The sequence below is a fragment of the Triturus cristatus genome, chromosome 1_1 (genome assembly GCF_964204655.1).
Source record: "Triturus cristatus chromosome 1_1, aTriCri1.1, whole genome shotgun sequence".
Classification (NCBI taxonomy): Eukaryota; Metazoa; Chordata; class Amphibia; order Caudata; family Salamandridae; genus Triturus; species Triturus cristatus.
Genome location: NC_140579.1, coordinates 1,312,900,814 through 1,312,924,078, shown reverse-complemented (window position 1 = coordinate 1,312,924,078; position 23,265 = coordinate 1,312,900,814).

The following is a 23,265-nucleotide window of genomic DNA, read 5'->3' as shown; positions in this document are numbered from 1 at the left end:
CCTGCCTCCCCCACCGCATGTACGCACCATACCCCCTGCCCCCCACCGCATGTACGCACCGCACCCCCCACATATACGCACCGACCCCCCCTGTACGCGCAGTACCTCCGCATGCACGCGCCGTACCCCAGGTCCGCCCATGTACGCACCGTACCCCCACTGCATGTACGTGCCGCACACCAACACCGTACCCCAGCACCCACACCCAGCATCACGTATGTACGGATCGCACCTACGCGAAAAAGACTCATACAGAAACAGGACACTGTAAAACAGCACAAGGAGGGTCAATTCGACTCGCACAACACCACCAAACACATCCACACGACAAAATACATCTCAATGACTGACCTGGCACATCCAAACATCCAAACAGAGGCCCCAAATCACAACCACCTCTTATAACACACCCACCAAAATTCAAACACAGCCACACCCAAAAATGGACCAATAAAAAGGGCCCACACACACAACCCATGAGCCTTTGCAACAGACCCACTGCTGCCAGACCCAACACACAAACAACTTCACATCACTCATACCTTCACTACACCTTCACTCACACACCTTCACACAACCTCCACCACAAACATCCCCCTCTTCACATTCACACACACACACACTCACATACACACCCACACACCCACAACCATCCACACCCACACCCACACCCCACACCATGCCCACAGACAACAATCCAAAGTTCACTACGGCTGAGCTGGAGCTCCTTTTAACGAAGTCATCAGAGTCGAGCCACAGCTGTTTGGAACATTGGTCAGACAGACCAGCATATCTGCAAAATCTGCCATGTGGCAGAGATTGTCGACAAGGTGAATGCTGTTGCGCCCGTCCGAAGGACCAGGCATGAATGCCAAGCCAGGTGGTACGATCTGCGCCGGGCGGTCAAGAGGAAAATGAATGAAGAATATGCCCAGACTAACATCACTGGAGGTGGGCCGCCCCGCAGACCCGTACACTACCATCCCTGGGAGGAGAAGGTGATGGCCCTGCTACCGCCGGTGGGAGTACACGGAGTGGAAGGTTTCGCAGAGCCTGGTGAGTACACAAACAACTTATGTAACATGCGGGCAATGGGGTCCACACAACATATACACCAAATGCACGCAACTTCCCCCAAGCACTCACCACACACAACCACACTCACAAACCACGCTCATGCCACTAACGTCTCCATGCACCCTTCACAAATCAAGGCAAGGCCATGTTCAAGGCTACAACAACCACAAACACAAGACTGGATGTCCGGGAGGCTGGGAGGGTGGGCCCCACACAACACATTGTGGAAATGAGACACAGACAACAATGCCCTCAGCCCTTATGGCATATGTACACACCCATGCACAATGCACAGGGACTGGCAAACTACTGACAAGGTAGCTGACACTGGGCCCTGCTGTATGCAGCACAAGGCCCTCCTGGGACCACTGTACACTCAAACTCCAACTCCACAAGCACAGGTATCTAGCACAGGAACTCACACTCACTGTCATGCCAGCATGCACCATGAGGGGACAGACACATCACCTGGGAGACCCAATGACAACTCACACTACACACAACAGCACGCCCGGTCACCCCTCCCCTAACACAAGCACACACCCCCGGGGCAGGCAACGGATTTACACACTCCCACAATGGACATGTGACACAACTACACCAATCCAGAGCCAAATAAGCATCAGAGCCACCAATCTACAGGTCAAACACTCAGGAGAACATCCCAATATGTCCCCCGCAACATACCCATACCCAAGTGGACATTGAGAGGAATGCTAGGGACAACCAACTACCTGGAGGAACTGTGTCAACTTGAATATGTATGAAACATAGATGTGGCAGGAAACACCATTGACATTGTCTCTCTCTCACACACAGGGCAACGTCATCGATCTCCCCCCAACACTGGGGTGAAGAATCACTGTCCCAGCCTCCGCGTGAAGACGATCCCACCGGCAGCGACGACTCTCACCACTCCGTGGATGACCCCGACCAACCTGGCCCCTCTGGTGCCCAAGCACCTGCAGCACCTGCGTCAGGTACATCTGTGCCAACCACCACCCCCATTCCTGCCACATCCCAGGACACACCCAGGAGCCCTGCTCGCACTGAACAACAGAGCCAGTCTGACCAGGAGGGACAAGGTTCTCCGGGCACCCAGGAGCAGGCAGGCAACCCTGCAAATGCCATCCCTCAGGGGTCCCGTAGACCCGATGTGCCCACAAGGGCAGGCCAGGCTCAAGTGGGCAGGGGTGGTGGGAGTGGAGGCAGGCGGAGGCGCGAACCTGACCAGCCAGCTCAGGACCCTGGTATGACACACATACGCAACATCCTGGACTCATACCAGCGTGACACCAGAGGCATTGACCAGGTCGTGTCCAGACTTTCCGGGATGCAGGGGACCCTCGATGAGATTAAGAACCTGCAGGTCGAGCATCATGCCAGTCATCAACAACACCAAGGACGATGGAGGCAAGACTGGCTGAGCTCCTGGCGGTGCACAGGGACGTGAGCCAATCACTCCGTCAGATCGCCCAAAGCCTGGCAAACCCTCCCTGTACCACCAGGCGTAGACCTGCACCAGACACAGGGAGGGACGAGGAGGAGGAGGATTCGCATGATGGAGCGTCCCTAACATCGTCAAGGCCTGCATCTGAGGGTCCCCGGAGGAAGGTGGGTCGTCCACGTAAAAGACCGTGAGAGTCAGCGGACCATCCCCATCTCCCAGGTCACCTGGCCTGGCACCTGGCCCTCTGGCGCAACAGCAGCACCTCATCCAATGACATTCTCTGCCACATGGACTTGCTGGTCACAGTCTGACCAATGATGACCAACACTGTGGTCTGGACTCTGATGACTCCAACTGACAAGGATGCCATCTCCCCCTGTGAACTTTGGATTCTATTCCCCCGGTAGTGCACCTTAGCGCATCTACCAAAAGACTCACCCCAACAAAAATAAAATCTTATTTTTCTGCACATGAGATGTTGCTGTCATTTGGCATTATTCAACGACATATATGTGTGGAAATGTCTAACTATGCCTGAGTGTTGAACTAACTCCAGCCATCCATACCCTGAGATCAGAGTCTGGTACAGGACACACATGGGTCACAAGGTATCATACAATGTAGGCATGGAGCACAACATTCACCTGTGATGGCCTCTGGCTGCTGAGGGGGTGCTTGCTAAACTGTGCAGAGTGACCTATTTGGGAGATTATCATCAAAGCGTAGGGGTCATGGCTCATGTGGAGGCACCCGGGGAGGGAGTCCCATGTATGTGTGGCCAGGTCGGAGAACAATGTCCTGTATGCTGGAGTACGGTGGATGTGAAGAACGGTGCCCAGGGCAAGGTTGGATGCACGGAGATGGCCCAACGGGATCTAGGATGACAGATGTACAAGGTTGGTGTGGGGTCGGGTTTGTGGACTGCCTCCTGAGTGTGGGTGGAGAGTGTGGAGGTCATCCTGCAGCAGACAGTGATCCATTGCAGCTATCTATGCTGGACGGTGAGGTGGCTGGGGCGCAGGGTGTTGAAGCTGAGGTGTGCAGATGCCCCCTGGAAGTGGACCAGTTTCCTGGGAGTTTGGATGTACTTGCTCCGTAGAGGGCAGGGCAGTATTTGACATGGACCTGGGGGATGGTCTGTCTTTACTTGGAGTGGATCCATCTGTGGATCAAGTGCATAATGCAGAGGGCGTTGCAGCAAGAGGTACAGATGCTGTGGACTAGCATGGCATATGTGAGCCAGCCAAACATGATGCACACCATCTTGTGTGTGTGGCCACTGGGTGCTTGTGCAGGGCCCGCAGCAGCAGGCGCCATCTCCCTTCAATATGCCACATTTTGCACACAAAGACTACGATGTCAGAAGGACAACTGCAACAGGCGCGGGTGTAAAGTAAGGAGTGTCCAGTGTCACATGGCACACCCAGCGACAATGCATGCACAATCACCAAAGAGCCATTACACCGGATCAGGAAACTGAAGGCCGACCTGCGCACAGGAGACACACCCTCAGCAGCTGTTGATGGCCCATTGTGTGGTCGACCTAGCAAAAAAACATACACGACCATGTACTACGTGCCCAATCGGGAGCCTAATCCATGAGCAACTGCATGCATGTCGCTAAACTACACATGGAATCCTATGCATTATCTACAACAAGTATGCCAGATATGCCGCATGCTAAGTGGCAAGAGACCTGCATTGACAGAGATGAGGCACCTTGGAGTGTTACGAACACCTTTATTACTCAGCCTCACACTAATGGAAATGCAACCATTGGAACAGACTCACAGGTCATTTGGCAGAACATGTGTGACCTACACCGGACACCCCCTTCAACACACAGATGTGGTAAATCCTACAGAGCTGGCACAGAAGTGAAGGGGTTGAGCCTAACACCCCTTGCTGCACACGGAGAGTGTGCAATTCCCCATTGAGGCTGTCATGGGGATGTCCCACACCATGTCCACCATTAGCATCCCGTATGTTCCTGAGGGACGTTATATACACATTGATGCCTTCATCAGAATCCACAATCCATGACAGATGACTGTCAGGAAGGGTGACTATCAATTCATGGGAGCCATACAACACGTCATGTGGCCCATGGTGAGTCGACATGTATGCATGGTAACACAACATGCACAGGAGCAGTCCCCACAAATCACAATCACCCATAAAACGCCTTGCTGCACTCCTTACCCCAAATGAATGTTCACCATGTCTGTGCATGTCACTCTGATCCAGCACATGTTGCAATACTCATGAGGAATAGCAGGACGGCAATGATGACATGAGCAGACGACAGCCGCAGGAACCTGGGGAGGACAGACACACAACAAGTCAGCTAAGAGCTAGTAATCCGCAGACATGTACATGTACTCTACAGGAATGATGCCGTCACCATGCTATTAATGATTTTTGTGTTCCCGCAAAAATGTGTGGATTGACATCATCACTTGAATGACACATCAGGACACACCTCCAAGTCACTCAGCACACAGTCAGCTCGACACACACATTGCAACACATGCCACACAAGGCTCTAAGCGTGCACACTCAGACACAGGGACTCACCATCATGAGAAGAAGTTGCGGATAAGCTGACTCCGGATGTACTCATCCTCATCCTCCTCCTCATCCTCACTTGCCCCGTGCCCAAGCCCTTCATCCTCCACGGGTGGATGATCCTCCTCATCGGGATCCAGGATGAGTGGCACGGCCTTCTCCACTGCCATGTTGTGCAGCATGCAGCACACAAGGAAGATTTTGCAGACCTTCACCGGGGCATATGGGAGGGTGCCGCCGGTCTTGTGGAGGCACCGGAATCTGCTCTTCAGGAGGCCAAACGTCCTCTCAATAACGCGCCTCGTCTGCCCATGGGTGTCGTTGTACCGGTGTTCTGCGGCAGTTCTGGGGTTGCAGAGAGGTGTCATCAGCCATGGCATGTTGGGATAGCCAGAGTCCCCTACATGGAAACATCATGGGCAGAAGTGGGTCAGGGGAAGCAGTAAGATATTGAGATACCGCAAAACACTGGACTAACAGAGTATACCCACCAACAAGACATGCACGTTCGTTGCGTAGCTGCAGCATCATTTCAGGCACCCTGCTACGCCTCATGATGTAGGCATTGTGTGCTGATCCTGGAAAACGGGCACAGACATGGGATATCAGCATGTTAGCAAGACATACCACAAGGGTATTGATGGAGTGGTAATGCTTGCGGTTACGAATGGCTACCTCCTGTGCCTGTGGTGGTACCAAAGCCACATGTGTCCCATCAATGGCCCCAATGACATGGGGCATCCCTCCCAGGGCATAGAACTCACCCTTGACACCTGTCAACTGCTCACGAGTTGGAAAATGTATAAATTCATCCAGGTGTAACAACATGGCCTCTAACACATCATGCAGGACACGGCTGAACATGGTCTGGGACATGCCACCTACATCAGCTATGGTCAATTGAAACGTACCCGTGGCAAAGAAATGTAGGGCTGCCATCACCTTCATCTTGGGTGTCAGTGCAGTATGATACCTGTGTAGCGGTTGGAGGTGTGGTGCCAGCCTTGCGGTCAAGTTGTCAATCAACGGTTGTGAGAAGCGGTAGCGGCGTATACAGTCACGTTCCCTCATGGCAGCCAAGTCTGGCATTGGTCGGGGGAGAGGCGGTGCCCTGCAGAAATTTGGAAGGAATAACGAAGATTGAGTACATCACTACACAAATGTCAATGAACAGAGCACATGTCCAACAGCTAATACACATATGCTACATACCGAGTCTGTTCTGTGCAATGCATCCAGGCCACGTATGGCAGCCAGGTGATACTCCTACCAAGAGTCAGCTACACACGTGGGTGCTCAAGGTCAACACGATATGCCATGAAACTAGCTGTGGGCCAGTGTAAGTGAAAAGCCAGACGCATTACAGGAGTGACAGACATCCACATATCAGCATTTGAAGGATGTCGTCTCATACAGACAGCTGGCAGGAGTCTAGACGCACAGGTCACATGTAATCTTGAAAAGGACAGACAACACACATTACCATGAAGGGGTACATGTCAAAAACTGATGACACAGACATTGAGAGAATGCAGATATTGCCTCATGTCAGGGAGTCATCTTCGAACCATCATGACACATGTAACGTGTGAGTCCACATGTCCTAAAAAGCTTATTCTCGCTGCCAAAATCATCTATGGTACAAGCAGCAAGACTAGAGCTGGGAACTACCTCTTGGACCATAACAGCCTGTACGGCACTAATACGCTTCTGGCAGCGCTTAGGGGCAGAGGAGTCTCATAAAGTCTCCCAGTGGTGTAAAGCTGAAATTGCCACGAGTGAGCTGTCCTGGGCAAAAGAGGCAAAAACCGTAATAAAGGAAGCGTATGGAGTATTAGGTTTAAGGCTTGACCCGCAGCTAGGCTATCCCCGAATAGATAAGAAAGAACTCAGGTCCTTGGGTTTTGACACGTCCTGTATACATGACCGGGAGTATCTTTCGCGAAAGACTTCAGTATCCCATATGACTTTGGCTTGGGAAAAGGATAAACATTACCCTTATATAGATGGGTTACCAAGTCACTATTTACGACGTGAGGTGCTAAAAGTGCGAATGGGGATAAATCCCTGTTATATGAATAATGGGGTGAAAAATCTCATGATAGATCATAGCGGGAAATGCACTTGCACTTTGGGGACCTCTTGTGATATTGTACATATTTTATTTGATTGTATGAAATTTTTAGATATACGAAAGGAGATTCTACGCCCAATATTTATAAAATACAGAATAATGAGTAGGACGCAAGCTGTTGAACTTTTAATGGAAATGAGGAACTTAGACATAGCTTGCGCCATGGGGAAATTTATGTGTAAGGTTAAAGTGATTCTTAAGGGCACAGAGTAACTTTTGTATGTGTATGGTAACGTCGCTAAGAGACGGCGCAACTAAGAGATAGCAGTACTGTATTTGATCTATTGGAAATATTGGACGTATAGGTATAAATGTATGAATTACCCGGTTTTATTAAATTTAGAATATTTTGTAATAAAAAAAAAAAAAGGAGATGGATTAATTTAGGTGTGTTGAATATGCGTCATATTTTATATATGTATTTTAACAGGTAGAAAAGATGTAATGTATATACTTTTATGGTTGTAACAAACTAAATAAAGTTAAATTGACTGACTGACTGACAGTCAGCCAACCCTGAACCCTGAGTCCACATGTGGCATGGTGCGTATATGTGTGTCATGCACATATGCACACAGACACATGTTGGATGCTGCAACAGCAGATGGATTTGACGGAACACCAACGGAAAGCTCATGGGAACACATGACACACACTTGACATAGTCACATCGTGGCACGCTGGGAGTCACATGTGAAGTGTAATTATCCGTGTACCTGGCATCAGGGGACAGTTGCGGGTGTTGCTGACTGTGCCATACCAGTGATGCAGTGCTTGACATGTGTGTCCTACATGCACACATGTGCAAAGTGTGAATGGGAAGTGTGCCACGTAGTGCCCCATCACACATGACATGTGTAAACAGCTCATCACACATCTATTGTGCCACAACATGAGGAGACATGTGCCACATCACTGCCTGACACACCTAGGCCCTGCACATGAAGGACTGCACTGACAATGACTTGATGTACAGCCTTGTGCGAGTCTGACGCCTCCATTCCTTTCGTGTGCGCCTCCTATCACCAGTATAAGCTGTGAAAGGCAGTACACACGCTCTGAGGGCGTGTGTAGGGCCCGTACTCACGCGTGTACGGGCCGTACACGCGTGAGTACGTGCCTATCACTAGGACCTACGGTACCCCCAACTGTAGTGATACGGGCCGTACTCATGCGTGTACGGGCCGTACATGCGTGAGTACGTGCCTATCACTAGGACCTACGGTACCCCAACTATAGTGATACGGGCCATACTGACGCGTGTATGGGCCGTACACGCGTGAGTACGGCCCGTATCACTAGGACCTACGGTACCCCCAACTATAGTGATACGGGCCGTATTCGCGCGTGTACGGCCTGTAGTAGGCCCACTGTAGTGATGGTTCCCTAGGGGTACGTGCGAAACGCGCCGTACCTGTGTGAGGAGTTAAGAATTACAATGGGGACACATGAGGGACAAGTATTAGGGCCTAAATGCATGCAGGTTGTCATGGATACCGAGTTTCACGTTCAAAATTGAACATCATGTGGTCTGGAAAAATCAGTTGGCCACATTTAACAATGTTGCAAAGTGGTTGTTGACTGGACATCATGCTGCAAAGTCGAAAGATGCAAAGGCTGTCACTGGTGTCTGTTTAAAGGGATTGGAGGAAACGTAGGATGCAAATGAGTCTGACCAATCACTCTGTCCTCCTGTAAATGAAATAGGCCAGCAAGGCAGATATAAGGCAGCCAGAACCCATGAGAGGGCACTTGCCTGCACAACATGTCAGTCGATACCACTGCTGCTGTATTGTCTCCCTCTGGCACCATGTCAAGGACTGTGGAGAGGGCCCAGCCTTTCACCCAGGAGGAGAACGAGGCCCTGCTGGATGTGATCCTCCCACAGTACCCCATGCTGTATGGTCGACCGGGGGAGCAGGTGTGTGCTGACTCCACTACCTTTGCCTGTGCACCTTTCTTGTGTCTGTCACTTCTGGCATTGTGGCCAGGTGTGACAGACATGCAATGTTTGTTGGAGTGGGTCCCAGGGAGGGGGGGGGGCTTATGTCTCTCATGCAGGGCTTGATGTAGTTCATGTGTGCACTCCTCACTTGCATTGTGCTTACTATGACATTCACTGCATAGTGCATGGCACATTCCGCCAGCCTAATCCTCTTGGGCATTCTTGTTCTATTGTCCTGCGGTGATTCAGTGGTCACCCCGGTGTGACAGGTGACTGCACCCACAGATGTGTGTGAGAGTTGAGTGGAGCTGTGGTGAGAGTGTCCAAATGATGTGTACGCCCCCTGGACATTGATGTGTGTGAATGTTCCTTGTCATGTGGGTGAGTGTCCATGTGGAGTGTTGCACCACAGCTGCATGGAGGAGGCAACTGCTCAATCCATATGATGTGTGAAGTAAGCCGTGCTGTGTGTCTGACTTGCTGAGGTAGCCCCACACCTGTGACCCCCCCCCTGGCAAGTGGCACATGTGCAGAGTGAGGTGTGCATCCGCAGTTGGCAATGGCAGGTGATTGATGTGTGTCTGTGTGGGTCTGTGTACTCTGCTGAGGTTTTGTCAGTGGCCTGGGGCATGTGACTGATTTTCAGTGCTGTCCATCAGCCTTCTGTTGCTTGGGATGCACAGTGTGTGCCATGATCAAGGATAGTTTCGCGCCCCTCATGCCACCTGTGCACTTACTATGCCATGTTGTGCATTGGTGCGCCCACAGTGGAAAAAGTCCCTATGACTAAGGTGCTATTACTTGCCAGCATACTATGCCCTTTTCAACACATCAAAGATGTTCAACTGTGTGTCTCTGTGACATGTTGCAGGTGTAGTGATGTTGTCCCACTTTGTCATCCACACAGGAATCCACCTACCACAAGGGGAAGATCTGGAAGGATGCCGTCAAGGCCGTGCAATCGGTGGAGGGTCGCAGGCGGTGCCTGCCACAAGTGAGGAAGAGATGGCAGGCCATCCGGTGCTGGACCCGGAGGATCGCCCGGGTCATGCTGAAGGAGGAGGAGCCTCGCAAGCATGGCGGGCGCCGGCGCCTGACCCACCAGATGCGGCGTGTCCTGGCGGTGGTCTTCCCTGACCTGGATAGGTGGATATGGGAGTTACAGCAGCAGGAAGGGGGTAGGTACATGTGTGTTTGTTGTGTGTCGCCAGCTTTTTGATCTGCTCAGTCGCCTGGATACACTGCCAGGCTATATATGTGCAGTGCATATCCAGTTCCCCAAAGTCAACCTGTGCTGTTCTTCCTCCCTTCCCCTCCTTGACATGTGTTACCTAGTCTGTGTGCCATCACTATTGCACATGGTCAACTAGGCTGCCAGTTTATCAAGGTGCACACTGCTTTCTGCATCATGTGTGGGGGTGGTCTGCCTGTGCCCTGTCCTGTTTGGTCATTTTGGGGTGCTTAATAGTTGGCACTGATGCTGAGTCTCAACATAGGAGTGTGAGGGTTCAAATGAACAGACTTGCAGCATGCATTACCAATGTTGTGCCGGGACGGTTGCTCCTGCGACAGTCAGCTCATTCCAGGACCATGGAGCAGTGTGCACACTACAGTCCCCTGACACAGCCTGCCCTCCTACTCATGTGTGTCATCCAACACTGTGCACATTCACTGTGGGTACATCATGGCTCTGCCTCTGTGGCATTGTTCCCTGACCTAGGTTGTATTTTTCACATGTGTGATACATTTGTCCACTGGACAGGGATACACCAGTTTGCTTGTGCATAATCACACTGGGCAGTGCCTGTGCGGCTATTCACAACAATCTGTTGATGTTTGTTTCAGACCAATATGTTATGCCAGCCCTACAAGGTGATGTCGTGTTAATGAAGCTAGTTTACAAGCACAGTTATTGTAACCCTGAATAAGAGGTGTCACTTCTTGATCGGTATCAGTCACATTGACTCAGGTATGGGTGGGTGTGTGCGGGAGGGGCGTACATGTTCAACCCTGATGTTTCATTGCCAGTTCTGACTTGTGTGTGATGAGTCATAGTACAGACAGTCATCGTGCAGTGCCCCCGTGATGTTGGCCAGTGCTTAATGTTCGTGCGTCATTGCCAGTGTCAGTTTTTGACAATCATGTATCCTGGTTGTACATTTTTGCCACCTGTGTGTGGTTCAGATGCTACACAGTTGTGACTTTGTGTGCTGACATCTGTGGGTACATTCTGGCTTGCCATGAGGGGGAACCCACAGTACAGCTAGGCTTTTTTGCTACACAATTGCAGGCCCATTAGCTTATGCATTGTCCTGGGTGTGGACATGTGTGCCACTCCAGATGACAGTCAGTAGGTCATATGTGTAGCCAACTGTGTGATCAGGTGACGGATAGCCATGTGACAAATGACATGATTCAAGTTGTTACACAGAGAAAATGTCCATTGGTACTCACTACACCTGTCAACATGTCTCAATGTTTCATATGCGTGACGTTGTTTTATTGGGAAGGACAATGATGTGCCTGTATGCCAGATGACTCCCAAGGAAGTGCACAAGACACCACCTTTACACTTTCCAGGGACACGCTGGCACATTTTACAGTAAGGCACAGTTTGAACAAAACTTGTTTGGAGTTCATACATATACATCTTCCCACAGTGTGCTAGCAATTGGGTTCGTCCTTGGTTGTTGCTGATACCAACTTACGAGTGTCAAGTCATCCAGACCACCCTGGTGCCATGTATATGTACTTACTTATACGCCATTTCTGCCTAAAAGTGGCTGATTTGAATGAGTCTGGCAGCTCAGACAATGACTGTGTACATGTAGTTTGGTGTGCACCTCCTTGTGTGACTTCTGCTATACAGACACATGTGTGTTGTGTTCACAGAGTGCCACATTCACACATGCTAGACATGTCCATTATGTAAAGGGTTGTGAATCTCCAGGAGTCACAATGTATTGCTTTGGGGTGTCAAAAGTACTCACAGGTCTCTGAGTGTGGGGACACCTTCTGCATTGGCATGTGGTCTTTGGCCTTCGTTGCAACAATACTGTTTGTTTCACAGTGAACAAGAGGTGGCATGCCTTCATAGTCTCGCTGTGCTCAACTGATCCCAGACACTAGCTTCTCATGATCTTGTGATTTCAAGCTATTTGCTGTTGTGTCCTAATTTTATTTTTATCAAAGTGGCATGGTGAGTCAACCAACTGGGGAGTGCAGGGCTTACATATGTGGGGAGTATCCTAGATGTTACTCATGATGCCTTTCCTGATATGCAGTGTTGCCTATTTTGTTTGGACTCATGTGTCAGATGTATACAGGTGACTGATTTTTTCCTGTCTCTTCACCCTGCCCACAGCATCATCTGAGGACACCGAGGGAGACACCGGCACGGATGTCGAGAAGGGATCGAGCAGTGGTGCCACCACTGCTGAGGAGTCAGTGGAATCCAGTGGCACGGAGGGCGAGGGAAGTGAGGCGGAGGACCTGCCCAGTACCAACACAGACTACGAAGCAGACGGGTCCGAGGCTGAGCTCCCAGAGGGGGCAGAGGCTGCTCCCACAGCTGAAAGCAGCAGTACATCTCTCGCCGCCCCCTCCATTCCCATCACTGCCCTCCCACTTGCTCGGGTTCCTTCTGTCCGTGCTAGGCACCCACATGTCTCCTTCGTGCCAGGCACCGCACCCCCTACCCCTGTCCCCCCTACTGCCCTCGCTGCCGAGTCTGTGGACATTCAGCGGCAGTTGCAAGTTGGGCAGACATCGATCCTGACTGTCCTCCATGGCCACACCAGACTGCTGACACAGATGTTGTCGTACATGGAGGGCATGTCATCAGCGATGTCTGACCAACGGAGGTTGCTGAGGTCCATGGACTCAACACTGACGGCAGTAGCAAATCACCTGCAGCGCTGCGTCCCTCCCTACCCCTGCCCCATCCACAAGTCCCACAACCATGCCTGTCCCAGTCACACCAAGACATCCACACACACGCACCCCACCAGACAGTAGCAGCACACCACCACATAAGGGCAAGCGCACACCTCCTGACACGCACACTCAGGGGGAAGCAGGCACACCCACTGGGTCTGGGGCACACAGGCAAGCACGCAGCCACAGTCCTCGTCCACATGACTCACTCCCCAGTCCCTCCGATGTCACTCCTCTTGGCTCCCCTGCCCCAGATTCGGAGAAGGAGGCCTACTTTGCTGGGCTGGGCCTCAGCCCCACTAGTTCACCTGGGCGGAAACAGTCAAGGCACTCCACGGGTAGGGGAGTTAAGTCCCCCAGCCTGTCCACCACCTCCCCCAGTAGCGCTGCAACCCATCCCTCTGACCCCCCCCCCTCCTTGGGGCCTGTTGTTTCTCCGGGTGCAGGGGAGACGCTTGAAGAACTGGCAGAAGTGTGCAGCGCTGAGCTCGCCTCCACCTTTGGCGCTGCCCCACCCCCTGTGGTTGAGTCGTCCATCCCTGCACCCACCACACCTACCCTTCCCCCTCCTGTCCCTGCGGTGCCTGATCCTTCCCCACATGATGCCCCCCCCCCCCAGTCGACGACACACTCTTGTGATGTGCAGGCAAGCTAGGGGAGACGCATGGCCATGTGGCCCCCCCCAAGGACTGATGTAATGGACTGGCCATTGGCCTTTGTGAATAGTCTCGTTTACACATTATTATTTTGCTGCTGAATAAAGCCTTTTCTTTTTCGTTTGGAAAGTCTTGCATTTCAGGTATTGATGTTGATGCTGATGCTACAGGAGTTGGGGTTGTGGGCATGTGTTATGTTTCAGGGACATGTTGTACTCTGCTGCTCATGGGGTAGAACCTGGTATCAGCGTGCCATCACAAGGTCTCTGCAAAGATTCTTTCTCGTGTCTGCTCTTTGTGTTTGGAGACATTGCCCCAATGAGTGTTCTTTCCTCTGTGTCACCTGGCATCTCCCCTGCAGAGAGTTGCACAATTGTTGTGTTGCCCTGTGTCTACATATCCTTGGCTGGTGATGGATCCCTTCAACTCTGGCCATGCCTGCTCAGCAATGTGTCCGGCTGCATAGTCTGTGCCATCCTTGGTACTCACTGTACTCATGTATAGAGTGTTTTGCCATGCCTTCACAGAGACATTGTCGCTTTTCCGTACGATGCATGTGTGTAATCCCAGCCTAGTACACATATGGTACTTGTCCTGCTGGGTATTTGAACACCTGACTCACAATTGTGGCCTTTGTATCTGTGGGAACTCCACCCGATTCCTTCCGTGACAGACAACATCTTGGTGGCTAGGCCAGCACCTGAACATTCCTATCAGTCCTGGGATGTGCGTGTCAGTGTGTGTTCTCTTTGGCTCTCTTAGTTTATTAGGCAGTGGCATGACTATACAGTCTTGTGGCATGATCTCAGTGTGTGTATTGTGCTGCATCTACCAGGGGTGGTTATGCAGGTGTTATTTGTCCTCACACCCACATGTGGTGTGTCATGCAGTGGGGGAATGACATCCATCCTCCTGAGAGTGGGACACTGCTGTCAGTGATGTGTTGCTATGGCACTATCATCATTGTCCTAAGTTATGGATACGTACATTGACCCATGGAGCTGTGGTCATCTGATAATGATGTACACCCCCTCATATCTCTGTCTGTCCACTGCTGGGAGTCCTCTGCACCCACCCCCATGGCTCTGTCCACTGCTGGGAGTTCTCTGAACCCACCCCTCATATGTCTGGGCACTGCTGGGAGTCATAGCCACCCACCCCTCATATGTCTGGGCACTGCTGGGAGTGATAGGCACCCACCCCTCATATGTCTGGGCACTGCTGGGAGTGATAAGCACCCACCCCTCATATGTCTGGGCACTGCTGGGAGTGATAGGCACCCACCCCTCATATGTCTGGGCACTGCTGGGAGTGATATGCACCCACCCCTCATATGTCTGGGCACTGCTGGGAGTCATAGGCACCCACCCCTCATATGTCTGGGCACTGCTGGGAGTCATAGCCACCCACCCCTCATATGTCTGGGCACAGCTGGGAGTCATAGCCACCCACCCCTCATATGTCTGGGCACTGCTGGGAGTGATAGGCACCCACCCCTCATATGTCTGGGCACTGCTGGGAGTGATATGCACCCACTCCTCATATGTCTGGGCACTTGCTGTGGTACACTGCTGTCCTGGCCATACACCACCCCCAATTTACAGCTGATGTGCTGCACCAAGCCGTACGCCTGCATCCGTGGCGTGTGTACGCCTTGTGTCCATCATGTAATGGGGCTGTAGGGTACGCGTGTACGGACCGTACCCACGCTTAGGGGCGTGGGTACGGTCCGTACACGTGTACCCCTACATCACCACTACTATGGTGGTACGGACCGTACCCACGCTCTGGGTGCGTGGGTACGGTCTGTACACGCGTACCTCTACATCACCACTACTATGGTGGTACGAACCGTACCCATGCCCCCAGAGCGTGGGTACGGTCCGTACACGCGTACCCCTACATCACCACTACTATGGTGGTACGGACCGTACCCACGCTCTGGGGGCGTGGGTACGGTCCGTACACGCGTACCCCTACATCACCACTACTATGGTGGTACGGACCGTACCCACGCTCTGGGGGCGTGGGTACGTCCCATAAACCATTATGGTGGTGACGGATACGTGTCCACGTCCACTTCCGTTGTGGCGGGACGTGGGATTGGTGGACACGCCCCCCGAAGTGAACAGACCATGGAGGTAATTATTGTGCAGGTTGTATTTGTATTTTGTGGGGTGTGGGTTATGTTTCCTGCCCCTTGCACACCACCCCCCCCCTTTGCCCCTGGGGGTTGTTCTGACCTTCTGCGGCATCTGCGTCGGTTTCTGTACACGAGGTGGTAGGCTATGAGGGCCGGGATGATGCGTAGGTTGGGGTCCATCGCTGTCCGTCGCGTACCGGTGCTCCTTGTTCGCGTCGTCCTCAATTTCCCGGCAGTTTTTGGCTCCCGTAAAAAATGCTACGTGCGTGACGTAGGCACGAATCGTACTTGCTGGTCTGTGAAACGCTGCCTGACTCCGTCCGGACGTCGCGTCTGCGCCGTCCAGACTCAGATTTGTATCTATTTTTTTGCCGGTCGGTGTTTTTTACGACTCGTACGGAAATGGTGCTTCTGTACGATTCGTACTTGCGAGTTTGTAAGGTGTTTTTCCCGGGTACGAGTCGGACGGAGAAAACGCTCCGTACGACCATTTGTACCTGGGTTTTACCGGATCGGAATCGGCACCTAAATAAAGATGTTATCATTTGTGTATTTGTTGGATGAATGCTTGTTTATGTATTTGTAGTGTATTGTTTTGCTGTTGAAAGATTGAAAATGGTTTGCAGGGGTCTTCGCCTTGCAATAATGATGCAGTGGGGCCCCTGGATTCAAGTAATGATTAAGTGTGTGGGTGGGAGGGTACCTGGACAAAATATTACGTTTTTAATGTCAGAACACAGAAATATCAAAAAACAATACTGTTATACTAAAATATTGTGATGCAGAAATATTGTTGTCAACAATTTTGTTTTTTAGGTAAGTAATATCGTTATAAGGGATATCGTTGTTTCTAATTTCGTTTCCAATAGTTGTTGAAAATATATATTTTTGATTATATTAATGTATTTTAGTGCATATATTAATTTTAGGTGTTATTATTGTTTGTATGATTGTTATACATTTTTTAAAATATAGCTTGCATTTTTAAGTAATTTTGATTTTTCTAACTTAATTGTGAATAGTATATTATATTGTCGTAGTGAGTTGTTGAGTTTGTGGGGGACAGGGTGAGAAGTTAATCAAGCAATAATTAATTATTAAATACCTAATAATTTCTAAGTATGTGATTGACAATACGTTTGTTCATTATGTCGTACTGCTTTATTTTAGTTTTATTTTAGATGTGGGTTGCTAAATTTGTAGAGGTCTATGGTGTGAAGTGAATTAAGTTATATTTTAATATAATTAGTTAATAATTGTAATGACTGTTTTAATTGATAAAGAAATATATATATATTGTGTAATAATTGTATAGTTTAATTATATTTTAGGTGTGGCGGCTGGGTTTGTGGGGTGTAGGGTGGGAAGTGTATTAAGTAATAATTAATAAATAATTATTTATCTGTTAATTAATTATTTAATTGGCTATTGAATATGTAAATTGTTTTATACATATCTGTTTTAGGTATATTTTAGGTGTGGGCTGCTACGTCTGTAGGGGTATAGGCTAAGAAGTTATTTGAGTAATAATTAAATAATAATTACGTTTCTTATTGAAAATGAATTATTACATTGTTTAATTATGTAAATTATTTAATTGCTTTTTTATTTTTAAATGCATATATTTTTTTTGTAAATTCATGTTCTTTATACTAATAGTTATATTTTTGTAAATAAATTATTTGAGGTATTCAAATATGTAATTTGCTTGAAGTGAAGTACCTTTCCTACTTGCACAGACTTGAGTGGGAATGGCAAATGTTATCCTTCCGAAGTCCAAAACTTTCCTTACTGTGGCACAGACTGGAGTGGGGATAGCAAATCTTACCTTTCCAATGTCCAACACCTTCCCTACTGCTGTACAGACGGGAGTGGCAATAGTAAATTTAAACCCTCTGAAGTCCAACACTGTCCATACTTTTGCACAGACTGGAGTGGGAACAGTAAATTCTACCCCTATGAAATCAAACACTTTCCCTACTATTTCATAGACCGGAGTGGGAATAGTAAATTTAACCGCTCCAAAGTCCAACATTTTCCATACTATAGCACAGACTGGAGTGGTAATAGTAAATCTTACCCCTCTGAAGTCCAACACTTTCCCTACTGTTGCCCAGAATGGAGTGAGAATAGTCAATTTACCCCTCCGAAGTCCAACGCTTTCCCTACTGTTGTACAGACTGGAGTGGGATTAGTAAATGTAACCCCTCTGAAACCCAGTGCTTTCCCTACTGTTGCACAGACTGGAGTGAGAATAGATAATTTAACCCCTCTGAAGTTAAACGCTTTCCCTACTGTCGTACAGACAGGTGTGGTAATAGTAAATATAATCCCTCTGAGGTTCAACTCTTTCCTACTCTCATAGTGGGTAGGATTTTGCGAGTCCTTCATTGCGATTATTAAGGAATTGCAATTAAGGACGCGCAAAAGCCTATGCATTTAGGAATCGCTAAAAAATAGCGATTCCTAAACAATCCTTAATTGCGACGCAATTAAGGAATGGCTTCCCATTTATTCCTATGGGCCTACAGGCCCATAGGAATGAATGGGAGATTGCATGCGCAATTTGCGAGTACCAATAGGTACTCGCAAATTGCGCATGCAATTTAAAGGGTGCAAGGGTGTCAAAAGGACACCCTGTTGTACCCCTGAAATTGTGATGTGCACCCATGTTGCGCACACACATGTCCCAAGGGCATGTGTGTGCGCAACATGAAACTTTGAAAAATGCACTTTAGTGCATTTTTCAAAGTTTTTGCAAATTACTGACCAGTTTAATTGCTCGGTAATTTGCGGCCCCAATTAGCGAAATCGCTATTTTAAAGTGGGTCTTGCATTGCATTTAAGAAATCACAAAAAATAGTGAATTCTTACATTGCTAGTGCCTTAAACCTTGATGCATCGCAAAAGCCCTTTTTGCGGGCGCAAAAGTCCAATTTTTGTGAATCACACCATTTGCGCTCGCAAAAAATGTTGATGCATGTACCTGAGTATTTTTAGTAAATGCATTGTTTGGGGTTTTAAATTTGTAATATTCAATTTATTGTCTAAATTAATTCATATAATTTTGTTATTAAATTGTTTATATTTCTAATGGTTTTACTGTGTATGTATTTTATGTAGATGTGTATGTGTATATATACTATATATATATATATCGCTAAGCTAGTGGAACCCATCTGTGGGGAAATAGCAGCACTACAAGTCCCAGGCGGCCCATCTGTGGGCGTGATATTCAAATAGCATGAGACTTTGTGTGCATGCGTCATTCTACTAACGTATGCCCGTGATCAAGGGGAAGGATCCCCGAAACGCGTTGGGCTTTGGTGTGTCCAACTATGCACGCTGGTGTTTAAAGAATAAAGGACTTTGCGGGAGACTGCGGGGCCCGCCTGCAATTGAGTGCAGTTCCGTTTGTTGGACAAACTTGGAGCGTACATTTTTCCGGCCTGTCCAAGGTCGGGGGACTGCACCGCCGTCATAAGGGGGCGGACTGTTGCCTTCAGGATTTCCGAAAGCTATACAGAAATGCAGGTATCGAGCAAGAACACTAGCGGGAATAATTGGGGGCTCATTTGAGCTTTGGTAAAGGAATACAACTTCGCTAAGCTAGTGGAACCCATCTGTGGGGAAATAGCAGCACTACAAGTCCCAGGCGGCCCATCTGTGGGCGTGATATTCAAATAGCATGAGACTTTGTGTGCATGCGTCATTCTACTAACGTATGCCCGTGATCAAGGGGAAGGATCCCCGAAACGCGTTGGGCTTTGGTGTGTCCAACTATGCACGCTGGTGTTTAAAGAATAAAGGACTTTGCGGGAGACTGCGGGGCCCGCCTGCAATTGAGTGCAGTTCCGTTTGTTGGACAAACTTGGAGCGTATATATATATATATATATATATATATATATATATATATATACGTATTCGCCACTGCAATCCTCAGCTTAAAGACGATGCAGACCCAGAATCAGTGCAAAGGTGAAGTCTTTATTTGTGGACCCGTTTGTCCGCCATGACGCTTTTCAGCCTGCAAGAGGCCTTGATCACATGACGCTTCCATGAGGAGGAACAATATTTAAAGTGCCAAGTGCATAACTCAATGTGTCACATGATCAATAGACATAGAAGAGTGTCAATCAAACGTTTTTAGATATCAACAGCTCATTGTAAAATACATATGAACATTTAAAAACATTTTTATCCTTATCTGATTTGCGACTGAAAAAATGCAAAAAATGTTATGCATGATAAATAATATACTTTGATAAACTCCAGACTAATAATTGTCATAGTAAATCTGGAAATTTCTGAGCATGTTTAGTAATATTCATTCAAAAATTGCGTGTTTGACATCATGAAATATATTAAAAATAAAACCCCAGTGGGTATATAAATTCAATGGTGCAAACTTAGAACCAATAATAGACTGTCTAAAAAATGTTTATATATATATGTATACAAATATATGTATGTATGCATAAAAAAAGCTTACTATACATACCCATAAATAAACACATAAATATATAAATATATAAAAACGGTTACTATAAAATCCCTGCTGAATGTCAATAAATACATATAGGAAATATCGAACAAGATCTAACACAAGAATCGATAGTGCAATCATACCTAGCCCCAATTTTTGGGCATAGCCTTAAGTACCTGAATGAATACAGCATCACATAATAATATTCAACACATTTTTTCACCAACGCTAAATAATATATCAAGTCAATGATGTGAGACAAAAAATTCACGTGTGTTGAATTGATAGTGTAAAAAGCTAAGTGTTAAAAATTGTGTGCCTATATTAAAAATACATGAGGGGAGGCTGCGTTGTTAAAGGTAGATCTTAAAAAACAAACGCTATGCTGAAAATTCATATGGTTTGGGCAGACTATATTATAGGCATGTATGAAAATCCTCACTGGCATTAAGACCATTAGGTCTTAGTATCTAAGATTAAGATATATTGAGTTTCCAAAGCACGAACGCGGGCTTCACGGTCGCTGCCTCTTCTCAGTGGCATTACAGAATCGATAGCAAAGTATCTAAGGAGCTCCGAGTTGTTATGGAACACCTTAAAATGACATGCCACTGGATAAGTAGCATCGTTGCTTTTAATTGCTCTTATGAGCTGGAGTATCCTCTTGTTGACCTGCAACTTGGTACAACCAACATTTTGCAGGCCAGATGGACACTCCAGCACATAAACTGCAAAGTCAGTCTTGCAGGTGAGCAATTTTGAAATGGAAACCAGATTATCTTTAAACGGGATAGAAAAAGATGTTTTATTGATGCCCTGCCTGCAAGCTTTACAGGTCGTGCAATTGATAAACCCCTTTCTGCTGTTAATCCAAGATTTATTGGTCAACAGTTCGGGGCTACTCTTAACCAAGGCATCACTCATGGATCTAGCTTTACGAAAAGCGATGTCTGGAATAGCAGGCATCAAACTCCCAATGACGGGGTCATTACGAACCAGGATCCAATTTTTTCTAAGAATTTTGCGTAGAGCCTGGTGCTGCCTATTGAATGTCTAGTAACTCACTGATCCTTGTTAGCTTGAGTGGCTGTCTTAGGTTGTTTGTTTTTGAAATTCACATTCATAATTTTGCCATTAGCCTTACTTATGGCTTTGTTCACCAATTATTGCGAATATCCTCTGGCCAAGAACCTTTCTTTACTCGGCTCTTGAGCTAAGTTGCATTGTACCTGGGTGCTGCAGATAAGTCTTATGCGCAACATTTCCCCAAAGGGAATGCTGCATATAAGATGACCAGGGTGGTGGCTGATGGCATGTAGTACAGTGTTACCTGCAGTAGATTTTCTAAAAAGTTTAGTCTCCAATTTGTTATTCTGAATGAAGACTTCTACATCCAAGAAACATATCCTAGTACTGCTGGTATTACCCGTAAAATGTAGATTGATACAATTGTCATTGATAACATCGATGAAATGGAGGGCCTGCTGGTTAGACCCTTTCCAGATTAAAAACACATCATCGATGTATCTGAACTAGTGTACCACATTTTCTGAAAATAACTGAGCCTGTTCGCCACGGAGGACTTGCTCCTCCCAAAGCCCCATGTGAAGGCAAGCATAACTTGGGGAGAAGCAAGCCCCCATGGCAACACCTCTGATCTGTTGAAATATCTGACCTGAGAACATGAAGAAATTGTTGTTAAGGCAAGTCACAATCATGGATAATAGCATTTTGTTATGATTGTAAAATTGCATAGACCTGGTACCCAAAAAGTGTTCTATTGCCTTGATGCCATCCTGATGGTGTATACACGTATACAAGGAAGTAACATCCAATGTAATTAATAAATATTCTTCATGCCACTCAACCAGTTTCAATTTTTGTAGGAAATCCCCAGTATCCTGCACAAAGAAAGGCAAGGATTTAACATGTTCCTGAAGAAAGGCATCGACATACTTGGAAGTATTTTCAGTGAGACTGAGTTTAGCAGAAATGATGGCCTGCCTGGCGGTTTTTCAATATTTGTATGTACTTTCGGAATGAAGTACATCGCCGGAATGACCGGATGGTCAATTTTTAAAAACTTAAACTCATCTTGGCTTAAAAAGCCCGCACTTTTCCAAGCTATCAGTTTGGCGTAGAAGTCATACCATGATTGTTTGACCGATCTAATGTCACTTTTTTTGTAGCACTGACGGTCATTTAATTGGCTGTATGCCTCTTCAAGATATAAGTCACGGGGCCATAGTACTACGTTGCCTCCTTTATCTGCTTGTCTTATTATTATGTTGTCATTGGACTGAATTTTCTTCATCAATTGAATGTACTTATTGTTTTGTGCATTATACTTATGGCGCACCTGATTGGTGTTGGAACATAGTTTCTTTAGTTCCACTGTGACCAATTCATGGAAAATGTCCAATTGGACAATATATATATATATTGTCCAACAAAGGCCGAAGCTTCTCAAGATGCACTCGACAGGAGAAATACCTCTGATGAAGTGGTACGTTGGCCACTTAAATGCGTCAGGCAATACAACGAACTTGGATGGCTGGGGCGGGCTGAACGGTGATGCCGGATGGCAGATGCACTGTCAAGTGCATCTTGAGAAGCTTCGGCCTTTGTCAGACAATATTATGACACGGGTGCCGTCCCATGTAGGATGCACCATCTCTAAAGAATGAGCGGCTGAGGAAGAGGAACCTTCCTGCTCCGGTTTCCAGCACAGTGCATCTTGATGAAAAGTGCCTGCTCCCATCACATCCAGATCCTACTAAGGATTTTAATTGACTCTCTGAACTCTGTACGCATTGGAACCTACTATAGGTGTTTAATAAAAGCTTGATGTGACTACACATCCCAGCA